General features: G+C 39.6%; 1 long non-coding RNA gene across 1 annotated transcript in view; it reads left to right on the top strand.

The window, feature by feature from the left end:
• LOC109379866 (uncharacterized) overlaps positions 1 to 26,175 on the top strand; it is a 99,933-nt gene extending 73,758 nt beyond the window's left edge. Inside the window, exons 2-3 of the long non-coding RNA XR_002123295.1 lie at positions 25,316 to 25,436; positions 25,763 to 26,175. This is a non-coding gene — a long non-coding RNA (uncharacterized LOC109379866). The remainder of the gene's footprint in view (positions 1 to 25,315; positions 25,437 to 25,762) is intronic.
• Positions 26,176 to 26,723: the final 548 nt, after the last annotated feature.

The following is a 26,723-nucleotide window of genomic DNA, read 5'->3' as shown; positions in this document are numbered from 1 at the left end:
CTGAAGAACAAAAACTACAGCAACTTGTCTGTTCCCCTTCCCCCAATTCCCCAATTAAAAAAAAATCTTAAAAAAGAAAAAAAAGATACCAGAACTCAAGACCTGCCTTTAAGGTGAAGCCACTCTCCCCTAGTGCTTGTGGCTTCTCTGTGCTGAGTGTAAACATATGACAGCACCGACAGAAGGAAGCTGGAGAGATTACAAAGTAAATGTAAGAGAGTCCAAGGAAAACATGACAAATGGAATCACAGGATGGGAGGGTGGGAGCATCGCGGAGGCTGGTAGGGCTTATTTTGCATGTGCATAGGGAATGAGTTATATGAGTTATTAGTGACAGCGACAATATGGCTTTCACGGAGATGGAAGATGCCTTTTCCTAAAGGAGAAAGTACACATTACTTAGAACAAATCTCATATCATACCTTAATGTTTACAAAAGAGACAGTGAGAGAGGCCAGAAAAAGAACAGATTTCCCAGGGGAGGAAATTGCAATGAGAACAAGTAATCTGGATTAAGCCAGAGCATGTTTGAACAAAAAGAGTACCCAAGGACAGAGGAAACGCTAAGGATAAGATAGGATTTTACACAGCAGGTTGATTTTAGGCTATTTTAAAGTGGGGAATGTAGTCAAATGCCAGGACAAAAAGTTCTATGAACAAATACTATTTTCTACAGATTTTGATGCTTGAAGCCTTTTCCCAAATTTAGAATAAATATTTTTAAAGTAAGAACAAATTTAAACTCCAACAATAGGGACATGATTAAGGAAATCATAATCATAGCACATACCATGAGATGGAATAGTATGCAGCCTTTAAAAATAGAAGACAGTTTGCAGATGACATAAACCCAAGATAAAACAGATTGATTAGGTTTTTAAAAAGCAAGATACAAAATATGTGTGCTTACAACTATGTGAAAAAATGTGTATTTCCTTTTCTACTTGTTTTGCTATTCATTTCTGAATTTTCTTCAGGGAGTATGTATTTTTTTAATAATCAGAATCAAAAGTAAATGCTATTTATAAGCTTGTAGCCCTCTTTCATGTTTTATATCCATTTTTTCCCTCCCATGTGCTCACAGCAGGATTTTTTGATACCTCTGCTAGGTATCTAGCCACTTATCTCGCCCCTAGACTCCAAACACTGCTGTTTGTTCCTCAGGCTTCCTTTTTCCAGTGTTGGCATTGCCAAATTTTTTATTCCTTCTTTCTGAACAGTGGATTTTTTTTTTCCCTGAAAACACTGATACCAACTTCAGGAAGGTCTCCTAGAATCTTCTGGCCACTAGGCAGGCATCCTCCAATATTCAGCACATGTATCTTCTATAGAGTTTGTATTATTTTCCTATTTCTGAATAACAAAGTAGCACACACTTGGTGGCTTAGGATAACATTTATTTATTATCTCACAGTTTCTATGGGTCAGGAATGCAGGTATGGGTTGATTGGTTCTTCTGCTCAGGGTCTCTCAAGGCTGAAATCAAGGCGTTGGCTGAGGTGATGACTGAATCTGAGGCATAGGATTCTCTTCTGAATTAATATTTCTTTATTGTCTTTTGTTTTTTTGCCAGAATTCAGTCTTTTTGTAATTTGGGGACTGACATCCCCATTTTCTTGCTGTTTATTGCCTGGGTGTCACCCTCAGCTTCTAGAAGCATCCCTCAGGTCCTAGCATTGTGGCCCTCTCACAACATGTTAGTTACTTCTTCAAGGCCAGTGGAAAGTGGCTGCTGCTGCTTTGAGTCTCTTTTAGGGTATCACCTGATTAGGTCAGGCCCACCCAAGGTAACCGCTTTTTAAATTTAAGTATAGTTGACATACAATGTTATATTAGTTTCAGGTGTAAAACACAGTGATTCAACATTTATATACTTTATGATGGTACCTCCTTTCGAATAGGGACCTTGTTTATATCTACAAAATCCTTTCACCTTTTATTGGGGTGATCACTTTGTAAGTTATATAAATGTCTAATCATTATGGTGTACACCTGAAATTAATATAATATTGTGTGCCAACTGCAATCGAAAAATTAAAAAAAAATTATTTAAAAACACCCCTTGGGCCGGCCGAGTGGTGCATTGGTTAAGAGCTGGCTTGGGACACCAGTTGGCCCTGGTTCGGATCCCACATGTGAGGGCCAGTGACACTGCTCTCTACAGCTAAGATGTTGAACAACAGCTCAACCTGGAGCTGAGCTACTGAGAGTCGCCAGCAATGAAGTAGGCTGCAGCCCCTGCTGCAGTGGGTTGCCATGGGCTACCATGTGTAGCCAGCAGCCAATGTGAGCGGCCAGCAGCTGCAGTGAGCGGCCGTCCAGAAGCCGGTGACTGATCTGCCTTGCCCAGGAAGAGCGCGATGATGGTGACAACTTGGGCCAGTGAAGCAACGTCCTCCACAACTAGACTGAAGAACAAAACGACAGCAACTTCCCCCAATTCCCCAGTGCTGTTCCCATCCCCCAATTCCCCAATAAAAAAAATCTTTAAAAAAAACCCCTTCACCTTTGCCACATAATTTAATTACATGAGTGTGAATCCACAATATTCACAGGTCCTTCCCACAGCCAAACGGAGGAGATTATATAGAGTGTGCACACCAGGAAATGGGAATCTTGGAGACCATGTTAGAATTTTGCCTACCACAAAGTTAAAGAGGTAAATTAAGGGTACTCAAATATTGGATTGGAATTTATTTAAAATATATTTTAACTGAAATTTTTGATAGCAATAACACATTCTTGAGTATATTATATACCATTTTTGTTCAGAGTTCAGCATAAAATTTCTTTTGCTTGAAGAGTTTCCCAAGAACACAAGATAAGCTACTTAAAAACAAAAGAAAAAAAAAGGACCATTTGCAATAGTTATCGTTGATAATCTGGATTTTCTTGATACTATAAAACCAATGAATGAGCAAAGCAATCAACCAACCAAACACAGCCTGGAAATAAATGGGATGCTGAGGAGAATAAAAGAATACTTTCCATTTTTTATATGGAAGGGAAATTGCATTTCAGATTTCCTTTGAAACAAAGAAGCCCTGCTGTTAAAAAATTTGAAACTGTTTTCAGAAATAGTCACTGAGGTGGGGTGGGGTATATGACGTGTACTGAGGCAGGAGGGGTGGGGCAATAAAAAGATGTGTCTGATATTTTCTAGCTCCGTCGGGGGTTAAGCTGTTCTCTTAACACATTGTACCATAAGGAGCTGCTCCTGTGAAAGAATTTTAAAATCTAGCCTCCTCTCTTACCTCATAGCTAAGTAGCACTTTAGTATCCCAGCCCAGCTGGGATAATAACAATAATGGCTGGCATTTTTTTATAGCATTTACTGTGTACCAGGTATTGTTCAAAGCTCTTGTTATATAGTAACTCATTGAATCCTTTCAATAACTCTGTGAGGTATGTGGGCTATTACTATTATTATTACAGATTAAACCCACAGCTGGTTTTTATTTTCATCTTTTCTGCTTGGTTGCTCTATCCTACTTCACTTTTCAATCATGTAGCTCCTGTCTCTCGTTGTCTCTTTTCCTTTTTTGCATCAGCCATTTGATGCAGTCACTAATCTTGTGGTTAATTCCCTTACCTAGAAGCTTTTAGTTCTCTTGCACTAAAAGTCATTTCCAGGGCCGGCTGTGTGGCACATTGGTTAAGAGTTGGCTTGGGACGCCAACTCTGAACAGCAGGGCCGCAGCTCAAATCCCACATGAAGGCCAATGATGCTGCGCCCTCTACAGCTAAGATGGTGAACAACAGCTTGACCTGGAGCTGGGCTGCCGGGAGTCGCTGGTGACAGCGTAGGCTGCAGCCCCTGCTGCAGTGGGCTGCTGTGAGCTACCGTGAGTGGCTGTCAGTCAGCGTGAGGGGCTGGCAGCCAGCATGAGCTGCCCTGAGCCACTGTGAGTGGCCGTCCAATGGCCAGGGAACGACTGCCTGACCAGGGAAGAGTGCAATGATAATACCAACAAGGGCCAGTGAAGCGGCATTCTCCACAACTAGACTGAAGAACAAAAGGACAGCAACTTGTTTGTTCCCCTTCCCCGATTTGCCAACACTGTTTCCCTCCCCTAATTCCCCAATAAAATATTTTAAAATAAATAAATAAATAAAAATAAAAGTCGTTTCCAATGTCTCCTTCATTAGATGAGAGCCTTGTTCTCTTATGTTTCTTGGAATGGCCTGATGGATAAATGCAGGCTGCAGAACATTTCCACCATTCCCAAGGGAAGAGGTTCGAGAGTGTTTGGGTTGCAAGTGGCTGAAACCCAAGTCAAATGATCTTAAGTATAAGGTAATATATTAGCTTTCATAGATCTTAAGGATACTGGAGGCAGACAGAAGTGAGCTCACAGAAGAACTTCAGGCACCACAGCCTCAGGAACAAGAACTGGGCACTCATCTCTCGACTCTTGCCTCTGCTTGGCCTCGTTTTGCAGCTAGGAGGTCTCCACCTGGCAGAGAAGATGGTCCTCGCTAGCTCCAGGTCTGCATCTTCCCAGTTTATCCAACTCCTATACCAAGAGGGCTTCTTTCATCCAGCATCTGAGAGTGTCACTCTCAGAGAAATGCAATGATTGGTTTAGTTAGGGGCCTACGGTACCTTGTTTCAGGGGTAGCAGTGACGCTCTGCCTCTGGCTTCACTGGGAGAATTGGAGCTCTCCCAAAAAGGAAAGAGGGCTGAGTTTCAAAGAGGATAGAGAATCATGCCATGTGACAAAACCCTAGCTGCCGCAGCCCAATGTGGTAGGGAGATCCTTAAACATGACTTTGCCTCCAATAGTGTGTCTAAATAATTCCCTCCCTAGCATTTGGTTTTTACTTGTGTGACATGATTTAACGGGACGGTGTGCACTGTGTGTAAAGTGGAGAACACAATTCAGCAAGAAAATCAGTGTTGCTCAAGTCATATAGGACTTTATGGCTACACAAACCCATAAATTAAAAATCGTTGGTAGTGGGTATTTTCTGTACAGGTACAGGAAGTTCTCATCCCTGGGAGGGAGAAAGCTGAAGGAGCCAGAGGAGGGCCATGTTGACCCCCAAGTTAGCACTGGATATGTTACTATTTAGGATGGCAATATATACAGCAGATACAGAGCCCATTACCTTGAGAATGCACCAGAGCTCCATGGGAGATGTCAGAAGGCCACCTGAGTAAAAAATTGAAGGTGTCTCAACAAGTGACAAGTTACTTTTCACCTTGCTCATGAATCGGCAAAAACAGCCAGGAAATTCTGTGCTCCATTGCTGGGTTTTGCTACAACTAACAATCGAGGGTAACTTAAGACAGGGCATGAGGTTGGAGTGAGGAAGGAGGGGGAGACGCATTTATGAAATACTTCACTAATCTGAATTTGTGGAGAGAGTTTTGAGATTTTCTTCTATGACCACACCTCGAAAGCCTCCATAGCGTTCAAATCAAGATGAAATATTTGCTGACTGCTTGTACCCTAAGGGTGGGATGCTCCTTCTAAGTGCTTCTGAAAGCTTCTTTTCAAGGAATCCCTTGTCATAAGAAAGACAAAACAATATTTGCAGTTTTCTCCCTTCTTTTTTTGGGTAAATTCTGGCTGGTAGTAATCAGAACCATGTTTTGCGATGTTTCACTTTCTTTTATGCAGACGGTGCAATGTTTGAACATGTCATAAACTTAGCAGCGAAAAAGAAGACGCCTTTTTAAAAATTCAGTACCAAAAATTTGGAACCCAGAAAATGGGAATCTATGAAGAATGCACATGTAAATCTTTAACATGGCACCTGAAGGGGGTGGGGAGGCGGGTGCGCATGGGGTAGGGAGGATGTAATTCAAATGCCAGCCTGGAGGGAACATTTTGATTACGATGTAAGAAATGTAAGACGTTATTGTAATGAGGTCAGTTCTGGCCCTTCTGTTATTAGCTGACCAGTGAGGACACAGAGAAGGGAACACAGAAATTAATTAGAGTATTATAGGGGCTTTACAATCTGAGGTATTCAGAAACTTAGCAAAACTAGGTCTGTGTTCTTAAAAAAAAAAAGAAAGAGATTACAGAGAAACCTTATTAAAGCACAGAAGGCTCAGCTATTTAAGATGGTGACATACATAGAGGCAGGAACGTGCAAAGAGAAGCTGAAAGGCAGCCAGGCCCTGAAGGAATTTCAGTGGAATTTCTTCACCGGAGGAGTAGTTAATAAATAGAGCAGATTTCTAAGGGCAGAAACTAGAACAGCTACTACAAATAATCTTTTTTTTTTTTTTTAAGAAGGGAGTGATAAGAAGTTAGAGAAGAAAATGCTAAAACAAAGAAAAACAAGCCTCTTCACTAGCAGCCCCGGCCACCTCCCATGCAAAAAACGTCTGTTCCCAGACATTGAGAATGTTGTATCGTTTCATAATCATAAAGCACACTGTGGACTTGGCCGTGGGTGTTAGTTTTAGATTAATGCTAGATATTATGAAGAACTGCATGTAATATAATACTTTTCAAAAGTCTGAAAGATCATTTGTGTTGTCTGGCTGGCAACATTTCCGCTATTTTCCACTGCACAGAAGGACAGAAACAAGGGCTAGCAAATCCTTCTTTGTTCTCTGATGGTCCCTCCCCACGCCTTCATCGCAGAGCTCTTCCTCACAGTCTGATGCTCAAAGCCTTTCCTGGGACAGTTTTCATATACCGAGTGCTTATAGATCTGAGCCTCTGGGTTTTACTTCTGTTCCCCTCGATTGCGTAGGTTGGGATCGCTTCTAGCTCATTGTGCATGAGGGTTTTTATTCTTCAGGTTGTCGAATGAAGACGGAAACGGAATGGATGTAAGTGTGTCTATCTTTTGACCAACGTATCTGCAACTTTATCAATATGCCGCTTTCCTCCTGCCTCACCACTCAAACATTATTTTACCAAGATTCAACTTGGCAAAAAATAACTTTAAAAATTGCCAATTGATTTATGGGAATGAAACGGTTGTTATTCCTGTTACCAGTTCTCTATTTGGGTCCCTCTCACTCTCCACGAAAAGTGAAAGAAAGATGTACTGAAAACCTTGCGATCTCATGGCTGAAGTATTCTGTCAAGCACCAGCCAAGGCAGCACCTGTGAGTGGCGAAGCTGACTGGTGTGGGGATGCAGGAGTTGCCACATGGTCTCATGTCCCAGACCGTGGGCCTCCCAGTCGCCTGGGACATTTGTATTAATGCAGGTCCTTCACTCCATACCAGACCAACTGAAGCAAAATCCCTAGGCTTGGGGCCTGTGGGCTTGCATTTTATTCAGTCACACAGGTGATTCTGAGAGATGTGGGCCTAGAGGACTGGGATGTGCCATTTGAAGCGGGAGACATGACAGGGGTTAAGAAGGCAAACTGATGGATATTTGCCTGTATTTCATCTCACACCTTGCTGGGAAGAACAAAGGCAGCAGGGGTCACATGGGTCCCAGGCAGCAGTGGTCTGGGCGTACCAGGCAGGCAGGGCACACATAGAATTGCAGGGAGTGATACAGGGAGTGTATTAGAAAGTGTAAAATAAATGATGAACAGAATTCTCTGATATCCTGCACGTATTAGAGGCTGTTGGTTACAAATCTGGCAGACTCAAACACAAAGCAATTTACGGACAAGCTAGGAAGGCACTTGCAGATTGAGGAAAGGCTGAAGAGTGAGCCAGACTCAGGGGAACTGAAAGTACAGCACATAATCTCCTAGCAATTTCCCTAGGAGAGGGCACGGCACCTTGATCATGAACAATCCCCCAGCATGTGTCCAATGGGAGAGAAGGATTCCTGTAAGGGAACCCATGGGGTACTGACTGAAAGTCAAATGGATAGATGTGGGGCAGTCAAAACAAACAGCATCCTCAACCCCAAAGCAAGCAATCCAAGGAAAGTCAGCCTCATTATGAGAAGAGCCAGCAATCAATGGCCCTCCAGCAAGCAGGCGAAGGTGGGTGCTCAAAGAGCCAGAGAAGCATCAGGAACTTCATAGGAGCAGGGGCAGAGAGAGACAGAGTTATCTGGGGGGAACATTCTCAGCAGCTCAGGGAGATCTGACATAATGTTACTCTGCTTCTGAAAGATCTAGAGGGCTGGCCTCTGCTCCTCTCTTTCTGGGCTCTTCCCAGTCTGTGAAAGTCCCTATTAGGTGAGCCCCCTCTGGGCAGGGGTGCCCTCTGCTCTGCAGCCTTCATCTCTGCAATGGTTGCCCTCTGAGGTGCTGTTCTATCTCTCCCTTGCCTCCTGTTTCCACGGGAAATGTTAAATTGCCAGGGGTTTCTCCTTTCTTGCCTGTTTTCCTCTGCATCAGTCTTGCTATACTTAGAGAACCCAGTGGCTTAAGGCAGTTATGCCAGAACCATAGTTGGTTAAATAAGGCTTTGTGGGTTGGCCTGGGAACCATACCACTATTTATCCTAATTTTTTTTCTATGGGGAAATTCTTGGAGTGCCAAATACCCCATTGACTGGTGACCTTTTAGAACACAACAGTCTTATCTAGGCTGTACAGTAGAATGAGATCACTAGGAATAGGGGACCAAGGCCTGGGCAGGCCGGGGGCAGAGGCGGGGAGCAGGGAGGCACCTGTGAAAGGACAGCAGGGTCGAGGCAGGCTGGCGTTAGATAGTGAGTTCAGAGCAGAGACATGTCAAAGTCAAGTGGAGATTGAAATGTCTAAGTAGGTGGATAAATCTAAGAGGTTGGACAGGGGGAGGGTGGCTGATGTGCCAAGCAGGCAGCAAAACCAGAGTGAGTAAAATGTGGTGAGACCGGCATGGGGCTAGAGACGATGGTGGCAGTGCCTTTATTAACTCACCCACTGCTTGGGGCCTGTTTGCCTGGAGCTGGGGAACTTGGCCACCTCTTATTTATATCTGTTCACCTACAGAGTGAAGCACCATCTCTGGGAATCTGGGGACAGGAAAGGCTTATTACCAAGAGCCGTGGCCTTGCTGGTGCCATTTTCTCCACCCAGATGCCTCAGCCTCATTGCTCACAGAGGATTTCCGTATGCCCACAGCACCAATCTCCCAACCGCCGTGCTCTGCCTGCCCCACTGCAATGGATGAGCTGAACTGCAAGGCTGAGCTTTGACTTCAGACCAACTTATCTGCTTCTGCCAAGGATCTCATTACCTCCCGCCCAATTACAAGTGTGCTCTCTCTCTCTTGCATTGCCACCCACTGGAACACTAAATAAAATACAAATATGTCATATCCTCCACTTAGAAACTAGCCATACCTTGACCCCACATTCCCTCCAGTTTCTGTCCCATTCTCTGCCCTTTGTTAATAGCAAACTCCATGTCCTCTAATTCTCCTTTCATTTTCTCTTTCCCCTTTTTCAGTTACAGCTGTATTGAAATATTATTTGCATACCACACAATTCACTCATTTAAAGCATTACATGATTTTTAGTGTATTCACCAAATTGTCAACAACCACCACAATCAATTTTAGAACACTCTCATCACTTCCAAATGAAACCCGATGCCTATTAGCAGTTATTCCTCATATTTCCCGTCACCCCCAGGAAGTAGGCAACACTTTGTACTTTCTGTCCCTACCGTTGTGTCTATCACAGACATTTCATATAAATAGAATCAGATACTATGTGGTCTTTTATGACCGGTTTCCTTCATTTAGCATATTTTTAAGGTTCATCTATGTTGAAGCATGTATCAGTACTTCATTTCTTCTTATGGCCAAATAATATTTGATTGCATGGATATAACATATTTTATTTATCCATTCACCAGTTGATGGACATGTGGGTTGTTTCTGCTTTTTGGATATTATGAATAATGCTGCTGTGAACATTCATATACAAGTTTTTGTGTGGGCATAAATTTTCATTTCTCAAGTTTTTCTGTGGATAAATGATTTACATATCTAGCAAAGGAATTGTTGAGTCATATGATAAATCTATATTTAAAATTTTGCATAGCTACCAGACTGTCTTCCAAAGTGGCTGCATCATTTTACATTCCCATCATGAATGTATGAAAGTTCCAATTTCTCCAGTTCTAGCCAACACTTGTTTGTAATCTGTCTTTTTATTATAGCCATCTTAGTGGATAGGAAGTGGTATCCCATTACATTTTTTTTGATGGCTAACGGTGTTGAATTTGAGCATCCATTCATATGCTTATTGGCCATTTGTAGATCTTCTTTGGAGAAATGTGTATTCATATCCTTTGCCAAGTTTCTCATTGGGTTATTTTTTGTTTTCTTATTGAGTTGTAGGAGTTCTTTATGTATTCTAGACACAAGTTTCTTATCAAATATATTTGCAATTATTTGCTTCCATACCATGGGTTGTCTTTTCACTTTTTAAATGATGTTATTTGAAGCACAAATCTTTTTAATTTTGATGCAGTCCAATTTATCTAATTTTTGTTGTTGTTTCTTGTACTTTGGTGTCATATCAAAGCCACTATTGCATAATCCAGTCAAATTTATGCCTATGTTTTCTTCTAAGAGTCTTATAGTTCTTGATCCATTTAGTTTTTTATTTATTTTAAGTTAGTGTTTGTATATGGTGTGAGGTAGGGGTCCAACTTCATTCTTTTTCATAAAGATATACAGCTGTCTCAGCACCATTTGTTGAAAAGATTATAGAATTATCTTTGCACCCTAGTTGAAAATCAATTGACCATAGATGTATGGGTTTATTTCTGGAGTCTTGGTTCTAGTACATTACTTTATATATCTATCTTTATACAAGTATCATACTGTCTTATTTTAAGTTTTGAAGCTGGGATGTCAGAGTATTCCAACTTTGCACTTTTTAAGGCTGTTTTGGCTCTAGGTCTCTTGTATTTTCATATGAATTTTAGTATCAGCATATCAATTTTTGCAAAGAAACCAGCTGAGATTTTGATAGGAATTGCCTTGAACCTATAGATAAATTTGGAGGAGTATTGTCATTGGTATAATATTGTCTTCCAACTCATTAATGTTAGCTGTCTTTCCATTTATTTAGGTCTTTAATATATTTTTAAAATATTTTATAATTTTTAGAGTATGAGTTTTGCACTTACAAATATTTTATTTTCTCATGCTATTGTAAATGGAATTTTCCCCCTAATTTCATTTTTGTATTATTCATTGCTAATGTATAAAAATATAATTGATTTTCACATACTGGTTTTGAATCCTGGACCTTTTTGCTTTTTTTTATTATGAGGTGAGTTATTTTATTTTATTTTATTTTTTTAGCTGAGCCATCCTATTACCTGTTGGCTCAGCGGCAGCTCAGCTCGGGCCGGGCATCAAACTCCTGTTGCACAGAGCTCTCACTCTTGAGCGAGCTCTTAACCAACTGAGCCACTCAGCCAGCCCTGCTTTTTCTAAAAAAATCCAGTCTGACAATCTCTGTCTTTTGATTGAGTTGTTTAATCCATTCACATTTAATATTTTTATTGATACAGTTGGATTTACATTTGCCATCTTAATTATTATTTTCTGTAGGTCTCTCTTTTTGGTTCTATTCCTTCTTTACTACTTTCTTTTGCATTAAGTGAATATTTTTAGTATCACATTTTAATTCCTTTCATTATTTCTCCAAAATATATTTTAAGTTATTTTCTTAGTGGTTGTTCTAGGGCTTTCCATATACATTTTAACTCTCCCATTCTCTCTTTAAGCTGTTCTAATTGGGATTGTATGCCCATTCCACCATTGAAAGTGCTCATAAAAAAAAACAGATTTTTAAATCCAATAATAAATTTTCATCTTATTCAACCAGCATTTGATCCTGTATATTTTTCCCTATATTTTGAGTCTATTTTCATGTGGTTTCTAGGACACCACTCCCTCATGCTTTTCTCCTACATCGCTAGCTACTCCTTTTCAGTCTTCTTTGAGAATTCTTTCTCATTTCCCAGACATCAAAACATTGTAATGACCCAGTGCTTGCAGCTGATCTTCTTTTCTCTATTGTTAGTCATTAGCTAATTCAGCTCTCCCACATCTATAACTCTTTCTTCCCCCTATATACCAAAATGTCTAAGTTTTTATATTTTCCCTGAACTTGAAACTTCATATCCAGTTACCTTAACATCTCTACTTGATTTTTTAATGGGCATCTAATTTCAACACATTTTAAAACAAACTGCCAAACTTGCTATATCCCCAGTGTCCCAATCCCAGGAAGTTCAATTTCATCATTTTCTCGATGCTCAGGCCAAAAACTTTGGAGTCACACTTGACTCATTTTTTTGCCTCATGCACCATATCCACTCTATTATCAATTCCAGTCAGCTCTCTATTTTCAAATTTATCTGAAATTTAAATACCTCTCCACTTCCTGAATTGCTACTGCTGTCATATAAGCCAACATATTCATTAACCTGAACTCTTGCAATTAATTCTTTCCACCATTTCCCTCTACAGTATATTCATAGAGCAGCCAGGGTGATGTTTTTAAAAGGTCAGATCATGTACCTTTTCTATATTAAACACTCAAGTGCCTCCATATCTCATTTAGAATGAAACTGGCAGTCCTTCAATTGCCTACTAGACCCCGTATTATCTGTGTATTAGTTTTCTATTGCTGATAACAAATGATCTAAACACTTAGTGGCTTCAAACAAAAACTAAAAATTTATTGTCATTTACTATTTCTGTGGGTCAGAAAATAGAGAGCATCTTAGCTAGGTGGTTCTGGTTTGGAGCCTTTCTTCAGGTTGCAGTTAAGATGTTAGAAGATGTTGGTTGGGGCTGCAGTCATCTGAGGGCTTGACCGAGGATGGAGGATCTGCTTCCAAGGAGGTTCAGTCTCATGCCTGGCATTTTAGTCTGGCTCTTAGCAGGAGGCCTCTATTCCTTCCCATATATGCTTCTCTTTAGGCTGCCTGAGTGTCTTCACAACATAGTACACGGTTTTCTCCAGAATAAGTGACCCAAGGGAGAGGGTAGATGCAAGCTGACCCTTTTATGACCTAGCCTCAGAAGTCACATAACATCGTTTTTGTCATATTCTATTCATTAGAACCAAGTCACTAAATCCAGCCCACACTTATTGGGAGAAGAATTAGGCTCCTGTTTTTGAAGGGAAGGGTAGCATAGAATTTACAGGCAAATTTAAAACCACCACGATTTGTTCCCCAGATAGTTTTCTGATCTCATTTTCTTCACTTGCCTCTTGTGTGCTCAACCACAGCCATGTTTGCCTTTGCTATTCCTGAAAGATGACAGAAAACTTTCCACTTCAAGGCCTGCACATTTTCTGTTCACCCTGCCTGAAAGAGTTTTCCTCCAGACAGATACATGACTCATTTACTCACCTCTCACATCTCTGCTCAATGTTGCCTCATCACAGAGGGCTTTCTTGACTACTAGAACTAAAATAGCACTTTCTCTTCCACATCTCTATCTGCTTTACTTTGCCTTGTTTTATTCATAGTTCATATCACACACACACACACGCGCGCGCGCGCGCGCGCGCGTGCACACACACACACACACACAGTCATTCATTCTTTGCCTCACATACCTGCTCTTTCTACTCTCAAATATAAATTCCTTGAGAGCAGGGATTTGCTGTTTTTGTTCATTTCTATAACTCTAGTGCCTTGAACATTTGCCTGGCACATTGTAGATATAATGAACACACTGAGTTACTATTCATAGTTATCTTGGTGGACATATCTACCACACGACACAATAAGATTTGGGAGACTCCCACTTTCAGGAAAGCAGTTGAGAAGGAGTGATTGTGTGGGTGGCTTTGCTAACAACATTTTTCTTGGATTTGGGCAGTATCTTTTCTAATACATTTACATGGCATTTTATCTAAAATTATAGTTATAGACTTTCAAATAACTTTTCAAAAACCTTAATTCTCAAACTCCCAAAAGGCTTTTGGGATTGATATTATATTGTAGTGTTCCAACAAAGCACCTATTATATAAGCATTAGCACCATCATGCCTGAAAATTCCCTTCCTTTTCACAAGCTCCTCTTAATGAGCATGCTACTATGAATAATGCTTTGATAGAAAAGATGAAGTGAATTAACTTGCAAATTTTGAAAGTGTATAGATGTATGCTTAGTTAGAAACATTTTCATCCCAGGAATCTCCAAGTCAATAACTTTTTGATACTGTTTTGCTTTTTTCATCTGAATTATATATTTAGTGAAAAATGTAAATTTGGTATTCTTGATATTTCCCTCCCTGGAAGTATTACCATTCTGCTGCTTTTAAGAAACATATAACCTTGTGCTTGGTCTCATACTACTCATTAGATGTTAATATTCTCTAATTATTGGGCTGTCGGAAAAGTCATGATGTATTTTTCTATGTTTTTCATTGCAAAAATGCGTTATGACTTTTCCGACAACCCAATATTTTTAAGAAGGTTTATTAGTAGGCATAACTCTACCATATTAAGTACTGACTTTTTTTTTTTAATCTTTCTTAGTTCTTGAGTGGTATTTTGTATCTGAGAACACCTTTCTCTATTTTGGCTCTTTTTCTATGTCATATACAATTATCTTTTTTGTTAATAAAAATTTGTGTCAATTTAAACACTCTTTTTCAAATAAACATATCAGCCTACATCATCTTCATTTTCTGACTTTTTGCTAGCCAAGTGCTGAAAATGTGATAACCCTTTTAATAGGGTTGTAAAGGACATTGTAATGGTAACCATGTATTATCAAATTAGAGAATAAAATATATCTTCAAAATGGTCTCAAGGACATTTACTGTTGTATTGGGTTATCGGAAAAGTCATGATGGATTTTGTCTATGTTTTTCAAAGGCCATTTATTTACATAAAGAACAAAGATCAATCAATGATAAGTTGCCCGTTTTGTTCGATAACCTTTTGCCATCTTTCAGTGAGCTTCATAATTCCTCATTCATACAAGGACCTGTCTTTATTTGTGAAAAACTGAAGAAAGTGCTGATTTACAGCCTCATCTCAATTGAACGTTATACCATGCAAGGAGTTTTGAAGAGAGTGAAACAAGTGGAAGTCTAACGGCACAAGGTCAGGCGAGTATGGTGGGTGGTGGCAACACATTCCATCCAAGCTCCAATAATTTTTGATGGGTGATCAAACTTGCATGTGGTCTCATGTTGTCACGATGGAACACAACTCCTTTACAATTAACAAGCTCTGGATGTTTCTGGATGGATGATAGATTCGTTCAAACTGTCCAGTTGCTGACACTACACATTCAAATTGATTGTTTGGTTCCTTGGTAGGAGCTCGAAAAACATGACACCTTTAAAATCCCACCACACTGAGAGCACAACCTGCCTCTGATGAATGTCTGCTTTCGATGTCATTTGAGGCGAATCATCACATCGGGACCGAGACCGTTTGCACACCACATTGTTGTAAACAATCTACTTCTCATAACCAGTTATCAATCTCTTCAGAAAAGGATCGTTTTCCTCACGTTTGATGAGCATATTGCAGATGTTTATATGCGCCGTCAAATGAACTTCTTTGAGTTCATGAGGAACCCAAATATCGAGCTTGTTTGTGTATCCCAGCTTCTTCAGGTGGTCGTGAATGCTTGAATGATGAATGTTCAATGTTTCTGCAATCCCTCATGTTGTGTAACGTGGGTCTGACTCGATCAATGCCTTTCTTTTGTCGTCATCAACCTCGGTGGGCCTCCCTGACCGAGGAGCATCATTGAGATCAAAATCACCATCATGGAATTTCGTGAAGCATTGTTGGCACTGATGTTCTTGTAAAGCATTGTCACCATAAACTTTAGGCAACTTTTCACAAGCTTGAAGTGCGTTCTTCCCTTTATGGAAGTAAAACAGTAAAACAAGGAAAAAATGCACAGTTTGGTCTTCCATCTTCAACTTGTTGTAAAATCTCCAAAGCTCAACCAAATCACTCAATGTTTTTTTAGAATGAAGCTAGCACTGTCAGCTGTCAAATGATATAGCAATAACATAGATGCAAATGACACTAGTACTTCCAAAAATGAACTAGTGCCATCTGTTGCAAACATGTGTCATGACTTTTCCGACAACCCGATATTTGGTTATGGGTAACAAGTACCATTAAACAAAAAGGGTGCATTATTGTAAGGATTCAGGGACATCTCAAAGACCCAAATGTGTAGGAACAGACTAGAAACAACAATGACAAGAAGAAAAAAAAAAAGGAAATGGATTGGAAAATTAGGAAATCTTCTTCTTCATCTCTAGCCTTTGTTTCTTTCAGGAGATTTGCCATATTCTTCCATTTCTGCAGAATAGTTTTAGCTGCTACTCTAAATATGTGGCAGAAGATGGCTGACCCAGAACTCCTGAGTTATAACATCTCCAGCCATCAGATCAGCTCAGATCAGCCGGGAATTCCTTAGTTCTAATTCCACACTCTCAGGAGAGAATCTGATTGGCTGGGAATCTGCTCTTTAGTCAATTAGCTATGGCCAGGTTTGTGTAGTGCAGGCATTCCTGATGAAGTCTTATCCAGTGAACAGAGCAGGCAGATTCTAGAGAAGAGGAAAGAGGCAACAATCCAAGAGGTATTTACCACTCCTGTTTTTCTTTAAATATATGTTTTTAAAATGTGAGTGGTCCTACAAAAATGATATTGTGGCAATAGTTTTAAAACTAAGCACTTGCCTTAAACTTGCCTTAAGCAAACAGATTATTGTAAAGGTTCATATTGATTGAACATCATTGATTAAAGGCTCTTTTTCTACCCATATCCAATCAATCATAAATGTCACTGATTTAAAAACAGATTCTGTCTTATTATGCACTACCCTAGTGTGACTGCTTTCTGATGCTAGCTAATATTTGTTGAGTGTGATGTTAAGCGCTCAACATCACATTTAATCTTCACAATCCCCTGTGAGTAGAAAACCAAGACTCAATAAAGTGATGTATCTTACCTAAAGATACATTCCTAATTGGTCACAGGTTGAAATTCTATCTCTCATTACTATCTCTGATCGCTCATTCACAACTAACAAGGGAGAAAGCAACAAGCTAAATAGCACCATGCGGTAAACCCAAAACATGAGACACTGTGTAGAACAACTGACCTAGTCTCGCCAACAAATTAATTTCATTAAAAAATAAATACCATGCTACATTAAAAGAATCTTAAGAGGCATATAACCACATGCAGTATGTGGTCCTGGATTAGATATTCATTTAAACAAGTCAACTGTAAGGACACTGTTGGGTCATTGGGGAAATACAGTCTCAGGTTTCGATAACAAAATTTACTGAAATACGTATTGATTGAAAAAGCAGATTTAAGAACTAGGTGACAGTATGATCTCATTTTGATAAAAATATATATGTGTATATAGAATAGGATCTGGAAGTATTTGCTTTAAGGTGTTACAGTGGTGATTTTTAAGTGGTAGGAATATAAAATTTAAAATTTTCATGTGTGCCCTGTATTTAAAATTTTTTCACACCACATGTTTACTGCTTAATACAATATGATTAATATTATTTTTAAAGATAATGCAAGCACTGGATTTAGAATGCTTTTGTTCTGGTCCATGGTTCCCATCCTGACTTAATGTGGTGACCTTGGGCAAGTTATTTACCTGCAAGCCTAGCTTTTCTCAGCTCTGAATTGGCACTGATCGCAGGATGCCTTCATACAGTTAATGTGAGAATTAGATAACAAATGGAGACTACTTAACTACTTAACATAAAGTCTGCTATCTAGTTTGGCCTAATATATGTTAATTATCATTATTATGCTCAAATGTTACCAGTGAGCATCTGAATATAGGCTTCATTTGAGAAATTAAGCCAACTTAGTGCTTAAAATCATGGCTTTGGGTCACACTGAGATATATTATAGAGTGAGATGTCCATAAATGAGTTTCCTTAGGTTAATATGCAAAGGGCCATTCTTTATGGTTTAACTGCAAACCAAATAAGGGCATTTAACCAAAGCATACTCTGATTCTAATGACCTGTGGGATCCAGGCACATGCCAATGCATGAAAGCATCTGATAAACTTGGGAGCTTATCCAAAGCATGATTCTTTGCAGCACTCTTAATCATCATTTAAAGGTTTAAATTTCACAAAAATGAATTTCACGACAAGGGCACTACTGCTTGCTACTTACATTACATGGCTGCACCATCTGCCTTAAAATCACAATTTTGTAAACTGCTTTTGATGACATATTGTAGGATTGCCTTGTATATGAAACCCTTCAGTGAGGCCTCTTTGGTTGAATCAAAATCAACATATTAATGACAAAAAAAAAAGGTAACATCCACATTCTGCTGATGAATCAAGGATGCAGCGTGCAGATTTTATGAGATGAAGGCTGGTTTTTATCAGACTGACATCCAGAAACTGTGTTAGAATTTCAGATCACCTTGAGTCAGGTAATATTAATTGTCCACATGCCAGCGGAGGCCTCTAGGAGTTGAATCAAATTCAGAGGAAGCATTGGCTCTGTTTCTTATGCTTTACCCCACTTCTTCCCGTAAGATGTCTTGGTAAACATCAAGAAAATATAATAAAGGAATATGTAGAAATAAATGTAAAGAGGGCTCACTAAGGGTTAAAAAATGGTGATGAAGAAACTTAATCAATCAATTAAATTGATACTGTAAGAGATAGCAAAAGGCTACAACACAAAAAATGGAATACTCCAAACTTAAAGAGAAAATGTGACAGTGCTCTTCTTAATTATTTAATTGAAAAACAATTGCTGTAACAGATACGCCCTGAAATTCCAGTAATTTAGCCCAATAAAAGTTTACTTCTTGCTCTGATCACAGTCCATTGAAAAGTTCCCTGGTTAGCAGCCTTCTGTGGGCACATTCAGGGACCCAGTCTTCTTTCATGTTGCATGGTCCTCATAAGCACTTATTATCCACTTTGGTGTGGAGGAGGCTTCTATCACATTGTATGGGAAGAACTATGCATTAACTACACAAGGGGGGCTGGAAAATATGGTCCCTGGCAGGGAAGCTATTTAACAGCAACAACTCTGTGCTGTAGAAAAGAGCACAAATGTGGAGTGATCAGCTAAACACCTGTACTTCCCTTTCCTTCTTTGTTTCCTTTTAGGAGCAGATACCTCATGTGTGGGGGTGGTAGTGATGGTAAAATCTTTTGTGGCATGTCAATAATGTAGTTTCACAAGACCCAGTTAATGATATGGTTGACATCACCAAGCGTTACCCAATTCTCAAACACAGTATGTGCTAGATTCCACAGAGTGCTAGGGGAGAGAAAGATGAATGGAGTTGGTCTAGAGGAAAAGTGAGGAGACAGGTATATGCATAATTAACACCAATTGAAGGTGAGATAAAAGTGCCAAAATTGCAGTATAAATAAAAGGGTTAGTAAATGCCAGTCAGGAAGATATTAAATCTTAAACAGTGAGCAGAGAAACCTGTTTTCTATGCAAGACTCTTGTTTTCCAGAAGAAACTTACTCAAGCTAACTCAGGTAAAGGAGTGGTTGTTCAAAGAATATGAAGATCATATGAAATGAAAATGCATCCCAGGCTTCATGGGGAATGGAGCTTAAGTCAGACGAACTATAGCAGAAGCAGCCCCCGAGTCCTGTTATCTCTGCTTTTCTTCATCCCTTCTCTGTTTCTGCTGACTTCCTCCACTTTCACCCTCTAGTGTTGCAAGCCCTTGTTTGACAGGACCTTTGGGGTCTAGTATTCAGCACCATTTAACCACAATCTCTATATTTAGCAAGGAATCTGATTGCTTACTAATCAGCTGATGGACAGGCTGGCCTTGGGTCAGCCAAAGCTGAGGGTCATGGGTGCGCAGAAAGGTGGGATCATAAGGCCCACTGACTTGCTCCTTGCAAGGATTGTGATAGGGGCAGGCAAATTAACTGCCTAGTATGGGGGCAAATTTTAATCCATCATTAAAAGAGGTACTGGGTTTAACAGTACCTGCAGCCTTAGGTGAAGGTGAGAGGACATTTCTGACTCAGGCAGAACATGAACAAAGGTTAAGACAGAGGGAAGTCCAAGTATATTTGGGGAACATACTTGGTGCTGAGAGGGATTGGAATATAAGATCCATGGGACTGGTAGAGTTTACTACGGATTATGAAGTTGTGAGGCCATAGCCAGGGAATTTAGAGTCTGTAGACAATGGAGAGACCTTAAAAATATTTCTCAGGGAGGTACTATATAATAGAAAAACACCGCAATGCTCACACAGGGGATGCTGTGACTGTTCAACATGGTTTCTTGATAACTTGCCATGCAGCATCTTAATGATCACCAAAAGCCCCTTCGTCTGGAACTGGTCACTAACAGGAATAAGCATGGTATAGCAAAAAGAAAAGGACCTCATTTTTGGAATCAGGCAGATTTGTATTCAAATCCTGACTCCCAATCTGTAGCTGTATGTCTTCGGCAGGTGAGTTTCCCTAAGCCTCAGTTTTCTCACCTGTACGATGTGATTTAATATTCAGCTAGTATACACTGGTATAGCATAATGACTGGTGGGGTGTGGATAGGTTAAGTGTCCATTAAATTTATTTGTCAGTGCCAGTGTTGCAATTATTGTGGCGTATTATGAAAGACACTCTTGCTCTCAGGTTTGTAGGAAGGATTAAGTGGCATAATGTTTGTAAAGTGCTTAGCAAAGCACCTGACACATGGAAAACAGTCATTATACATTAGTTAGGTTTTTTTTTCCCCTGTCCATTTCTCCTGAAAATTTTCAAATCTTCAATGTGATGATCTCAGCTTGAATCAACAAGGAGTCCTTGAACTGGGTAGTGGTAGGATGGCTATCTAAGTCACCTCAGCAGCCCCCAACCTAGCACCGACAGGTAAGGAAGCCCCTTACTGTTCTGTCAGTGGGATTAAAGTTCAATACTGGTTCTTGCCCAGGGTTGTGGATGTAAATACTGCAGATGTGCAGTCATCACTCCTGGATTCTTGAATGCCACAACGAGGTACTGATTTCTAGAATTCAGGTGTGTTACTTCATTTTAGTGATTCCTTAGTTTTGCAGTTGACAGAGGGCAAACTCATAGACCTTAGATAGGTTCATAACATTGTGGTTATTAACAGTCAGAAAAAAAAATGATCAGGAACATCTGGTGTCACCTTCAGAAACTACTATTATTAATCCCAGTCAAGAAAGAGAAAATGGAATCTGTGAAGGCCCAGGCTACAAATAAAGCAAGAATGTGATCCTCCTTAGAGCTATTCAATTTTACAGATTAAAAGGAATTCAATAATTCTGGATTTCCAAGAATGAGGGTACTTTCTAGAATATCAAAATTGTCTGTAGGCTTTTGAACATTTGGTGTTATAACCCTCCCAGTTTTCAGTGAGAAGTGACCCACTGGGTATTCCCAGGGCCCCTGTTATCTGGGAGTGGAGGGGTGGTGGTGGGTGGGGATGCTTATTAGCATTACATAGAAAGTATCACAGCATCCATTCCCCCCACCACCATCCGCAGGGGTTTAAATATTCCCATTGCTATGGCTTAAAGAAGAATGCTGCTCTTGCACAGAGAATATAGATTACACAGCAGTACGTACTGTCAAGAACAAGATAAAAATTTTGAGATACTGCAAAAATTTAAGCCCCCTTTCTTGTCACTTGTGACTTCTCCCACTGCCTTTAGAGCATAGATGAATGGAGAGAACCAAGTTCAAAGTCAGTGAGCTACATGCCTGGAGACTCCTTGGCGTCCATGAGGACACAGCCTCTTCCCACTCCCTCTTTTTGTTTCACCTACATTTTCATTAATCTCCACTTAAGTGAGAGCCCTTTTTATGCCCCTTGCCCCAGGTACAGAGCTCTCATGGTGACAAAGAGCTGCAGCATTACTTTGTCATTCCCAAGAACTGAATAGACCCTCAGACTAACATGTATCAGAAAATGTAAGATGACAGCAGCACAAGGCTCTAAAGAGGATCCATATTGGACCAGTGCTATAGTCTCTTAATCGCTCTGGTTAAAGGTTATCATCAGTTCCATAGAGAGACAGAACTGGAGATTGATTCCAGAATCACTATTTTTTTTTTATAGTTTATCGTATGCAAGTGTGTGAAGCAAATGAAATCAGATTTTCATACTGAATGTGATTTAGTCATTTCAGTAAGTCCTTCCAAGGCCAAGTTCAAGTTTCCTGGTCGTGTCCCGCACAACATCCTTCTGTCTTCTTCATACAACCCCAAGTTAGAATTCAAAACCCTTCAGGGATCATCATTTGTGATTTCTGAGTTGTTTTATCTACCTGAGTATGTAATCAATGTTTTGGTGTCCCAAGTGAGCAAAACCAGGCACGACACTTGGGCGAGCTGATGAGTTTGCAGGGCTTATTTCAACATTAGTATATGACTGGTACATTGAGGTGATCAAACCCCACTATTTTTTTTTCTGACACTTCATCTCACAGTGTTGGGGTTGTGCGTATTCAGGTTTCAAGTGCAAGGAAGCACAGAGGTGCTCATTGCATAATATTCAAGAACAGTGCAATTCATAAAGCAGAACTACACAGAAATTGATTACAAAGCCCTTGCTCTTGAGAAGTTCTGCAATTCCCACTAAAGGTGCCACTAAAATTTGTGATGATTGTAAGTCTCCTTTAGCTACTCTTCTAGAAAGAAAACAAACTATTTAATTATTAATTATGTGCCTCTAAAGAAGTTTAGAATCTCTTGTCTAATCTTTATTACTGCAGACTTGCCTGTAAATCTGAAAGAACATCATCAAATGTCTTTGCCCTCAGCCCTTTTTCTTTACAGATTCCCAATCATGTTATGCCATCTCCAATTTTAATGTTAGAAGGCTTCCCTGATCCATGTGCTAAAGCTGATCAAACTCTGTGATTGTTGAACTGTGTGGAATCCCACATAGCAAGTCTTAAAATAGACATGGAGGAGGTAGAAAACCATCCTGGGGAATTCAAGTCAGTCAACATGCTTTGTTATTCATGAAGGATTCCCTTTATGGTAACTTGACAGTTATCATAGAAAATGATCATTACTTTTTTTTTTTTCCAGTCACGCTACTTAGAACACATTCAGAAATTATTTGTGTGGAGGTAGAAGCCTTAGCTCTTGATAATGAATTCTGATTTTTATATCTTTCATTGTAAGGGAGAGTGTATGTAACATACCCTAAATTGATTGGCAAAATATGCCAAAAGCATTGGTTTTTCTATTAAAAAGTGAGCATGAAATCTTGATATTTGATTGGTTATTGATTGTTGTATAACAACAAAAATTTAAGTGATTCAGATTCAGAAGGATTTGTTGAATATGGTATCCTGTGTTTTGAAACAAGTAGCATTTTGAATTATGTAATTCCCAGGTAGCTGCTTAACAAATCAAGCATTACTTTCAATACATGATTGCAAAACATTATACTATCTGATAAAAGTTCTGCATTCGTGAGGCCCTATAGAGTGATACTGTAGGATTCCCACAAGGCTTTCTGTGATCATCGGTGGGGGCTGCCGGGAAGGACAGCTCTGTCCTTTCTGGAGCAGAGTTGCTTGATAGTGGATGACCAGGGACTACTGCTGTACATAGCAGAAGGGGCAATGATTATGGGGACCACCATGAAATGAAGGGTCAGGTCCCTTCCCTGTGCTGTGGCATTACATCAATATCTTGGGTTCTGGAGTGCTCAAAGGAGAGGCTCCTAAAAATATGACACCCCACCCTGATGAAGGAAACTGGTGCTGGAGTTAATTTAAAGATCAACAAATTATTGGGATGATTCATGGCTCAAGTATTATTGAGCAAATTCATACTCTACACAAGTTAAATATTTTCTTTAGAGAAATTATACAATCGTTTTAGGCTCAATATCACTGGGTATTCCCTTCTTTTTCGTTGTAAAATTTGTGCTGGGGATTCTTTATAAAAAATCCATTATTTCATATATATCTGTTTTTATAATTCATGAACAGACTTCCATTAATTCTTATTGTAGATTTCCAACTTTGTTAGCTTTCTCTTTAGACTTCCCTTTGAAAGCTTGGTTTTAAACTGCCCAACTTTTTGTGTTAATCTTTGTGCATTGTTCAGTAACTGGGGTCATTAATTCACTAATAGTTGTTGGAGAGGCGCTAAAGTTTTTCAAAACTGCAGATTGACCTAATTAATGTCTTTTCTGAATTGTGCTAATTCCCCCATTAACCACTCTGGGGCCTCTTAAAACTCCCCGGTCTCTGCTGCCTTCTCTGCAGAAGTGTTATATGGACAGGTTGTGATTGCCTTGATTATGCGTACAATAACAGTGTCTGAAAAATGTTTGCAAAAGCGTTTTCCTTCTTGTCATTATTTCTTGGATTCATCATGTGTAACTCCCACTTATTACTTGTTAATTTTGAATTGTCCTCCATTCTGCTTTCCTGTACTCACCAAGGTCTGCCCTACCACCAGCTTCTGTTTCTTAGTGATTGACAGTGAAGAGGATTAAGCAAGGACATAGATCTGAACTGTTCTCTTAACTGAACTGATTGAAGATAATTATCTCATAGTGAGGAGAGGTTAGAAATTGGTGCCAGAATCATTGTATAGTTTTCACTGTTCATTATTTAGGACAGTGTATAGTAACTGCATATAACAATAAATTGTTCTGTTATCTCCATGCTATTTCTTCATAGAACTATAGTTATGTGGGGATGCTTTAGGGTAGGTGACCTGACTGTGAGATGAATATTTGAGTACAGAGAATGTAAGCATGAAGTAGGCAGCTGTTTGGCAGAATGATGACTTAAAGCTTCTATCTGCCTGGGCTTCTGTGCTACACAAGTACATAGCTAACACAAACCACCGTTTCATATTTTATAATGTTGTGCCTCATCACAAAATGTGATATAATTTCCATATGCAAGATGTTTTCTCCTATTTGTCAGTCAATTCTGCACTGACAGCTAAGGACTAAATTAAAAAAGTAAAAGGAAACATATAAATCTACTCAACAAAGATTCAGATGTCCATTTGGTGATTTATTTGATAAATATTCTGAATTTGGTGATGGTGATTAGCTCCTCATTATTATTTCTCATCCCCTGACCTCTTTGTTTTTCAGAGCATTGCATTAACCAGGTGTTTCTGAAGCTTTGGTGTCTGCTGCCTTGCTGACTCTGGAGAGACTGCCCCTCTCTGGGTTAGCCATTTCCTAGAAATGGTAAACAACTGGCCCATGAGTGTACTTCCATATGCAAACAAACCAATCCAGAGCCCATGTGCCCAACTACCCACTCTGGGACAATATTTCCCTGCCCTCATCAATCCAGGGCATACTTACACACCCAGAATCTGCTGAAATCATTCAAACCAAATTATTCAAATTACTCAGGCAGCCAATCCTAAGCCTGCTTACCCTGTCTTACCTGTTTCTGCTTGCAGAAACCACAGTCAAGTCTCTTCTCCACATTTTCCCTCTTTCTTCTTCTGACTCCTGACGGACCCTGCTGCTTCCCTGTGTGGACCCTGGAGAGTGGTGGTGTGCCTCCTCCTCTTGCGGCTTGTGAGTATAACAACTATCTTTTCGATGGAAGTCATCCCCTGATCTGTTGGCCTCACCATATTGGAATAATAACAAAACCTACATTTTATGACAGGCACTTATTACCTTCAAAAACATTATATGTTTTTGAATCATATTAACTTTCACTGTCCAGTTCCTTCCCTCTCTGCCTACTATATGCTAGGATAAATTAAAAGGCAAACATTTTGCCTCTTTTGTTTATTAATAAATTCTGAGTGTAGAATGGTGTCTGGCATATAGTATGTGCTCAGTAAATATTTTTGAATTGACTTAATTACTATTTGATTTTTTTATCTGTTTTCCAGGGTTGCTCTAAAGAAACTGGCTGAGTTGTAGCTATAGCCAGGATCAAAGTGAAGAAGAAATTTCTGTCTCGTCTTGTGTTCTTGACACTCATAAAAGTAGCAAACAGAATGGTCCAAAGGGTGTCTTCTGTTCACTTTGAATTCACAGTACAATAGCTGCCTTTGCTTTGAGTGCTATCCAATATAAGCCTGAATTCTGGCCCTGGCAACAGGCTAACTGAAGGATCCTGAACAAGGCACATCACTTTCCTGTCTCTTGGTTTGTTCATTTGTAAACTGAGGGGATGGGCTAGATTGTTATTTACCATATTTAATGATTTTAATGAATTTTCCCATTTAGTAATACAAGGCTGATAAGTATTATCTTCATTTTAAAGCTGAAAAACTGAGGCTGAGGGAAATTACATCAGTTACCCAAGGCCACACAGTTTGTAAATGAGAAACAAAGATTTCAGCCTTTTATTTTTTTGTGTTTTTTTTTTAGCTGAGCCATCCTGCCACCTGTTGGCAGCTCAGCGGCTGCTCAGCTCGGGCCGGGACTTGAATCGCTGTTGCTCAGAGCTCAAACTCTTGAGCGAGCTCTTAACCAACTGAGCCTCTTGGCCGGCCCTAGATTTCAGCCTTTTAGATTCAGTCTATGGTCCTATCTATGCCTATGATCTCTCTTAACTTTGTCTTTAAGTATGATATGCTTAGAAAAGTACACAGATTGTATATGTATAGCACAATAAATGATCACAAAATGATTTCGTGTGTGACACCATCACTCTTGTCAAGAAATAGAAAAATCAAAGATGCACCACTCTCTTGAATCCCTCTCGATTGCTGTCGCTTATATATTTTCCAATGGTAACCACATCTTAAATTCTAAAATCACAGATTAGTTTTGCCTACTTTTGAAATTCATGAGTGGATTCTGAGTGATATTCTTTTGTATCTGCCTCTTTTCTCCAATATAATG

This window comes from Hipposideros armiger, unplaced genomic scaffold (assembly GCF_001890085.2).
Source record: "Hipposideros armiger isolate ML-2016 unplaced genomic scaffold, ASM189008v1 scaffold_30, whole genome shotgun sequence".
NCBI classification, from domain to species: Eukaryota; Metazoa; Chordata; class Mammalia; order Chiroptera; family Hipposideridae; genus Hipposideros; species Hipposideros armiger.
This window is presented reverse-complemented; position numbering and strand designations above follow the sequence as displayed.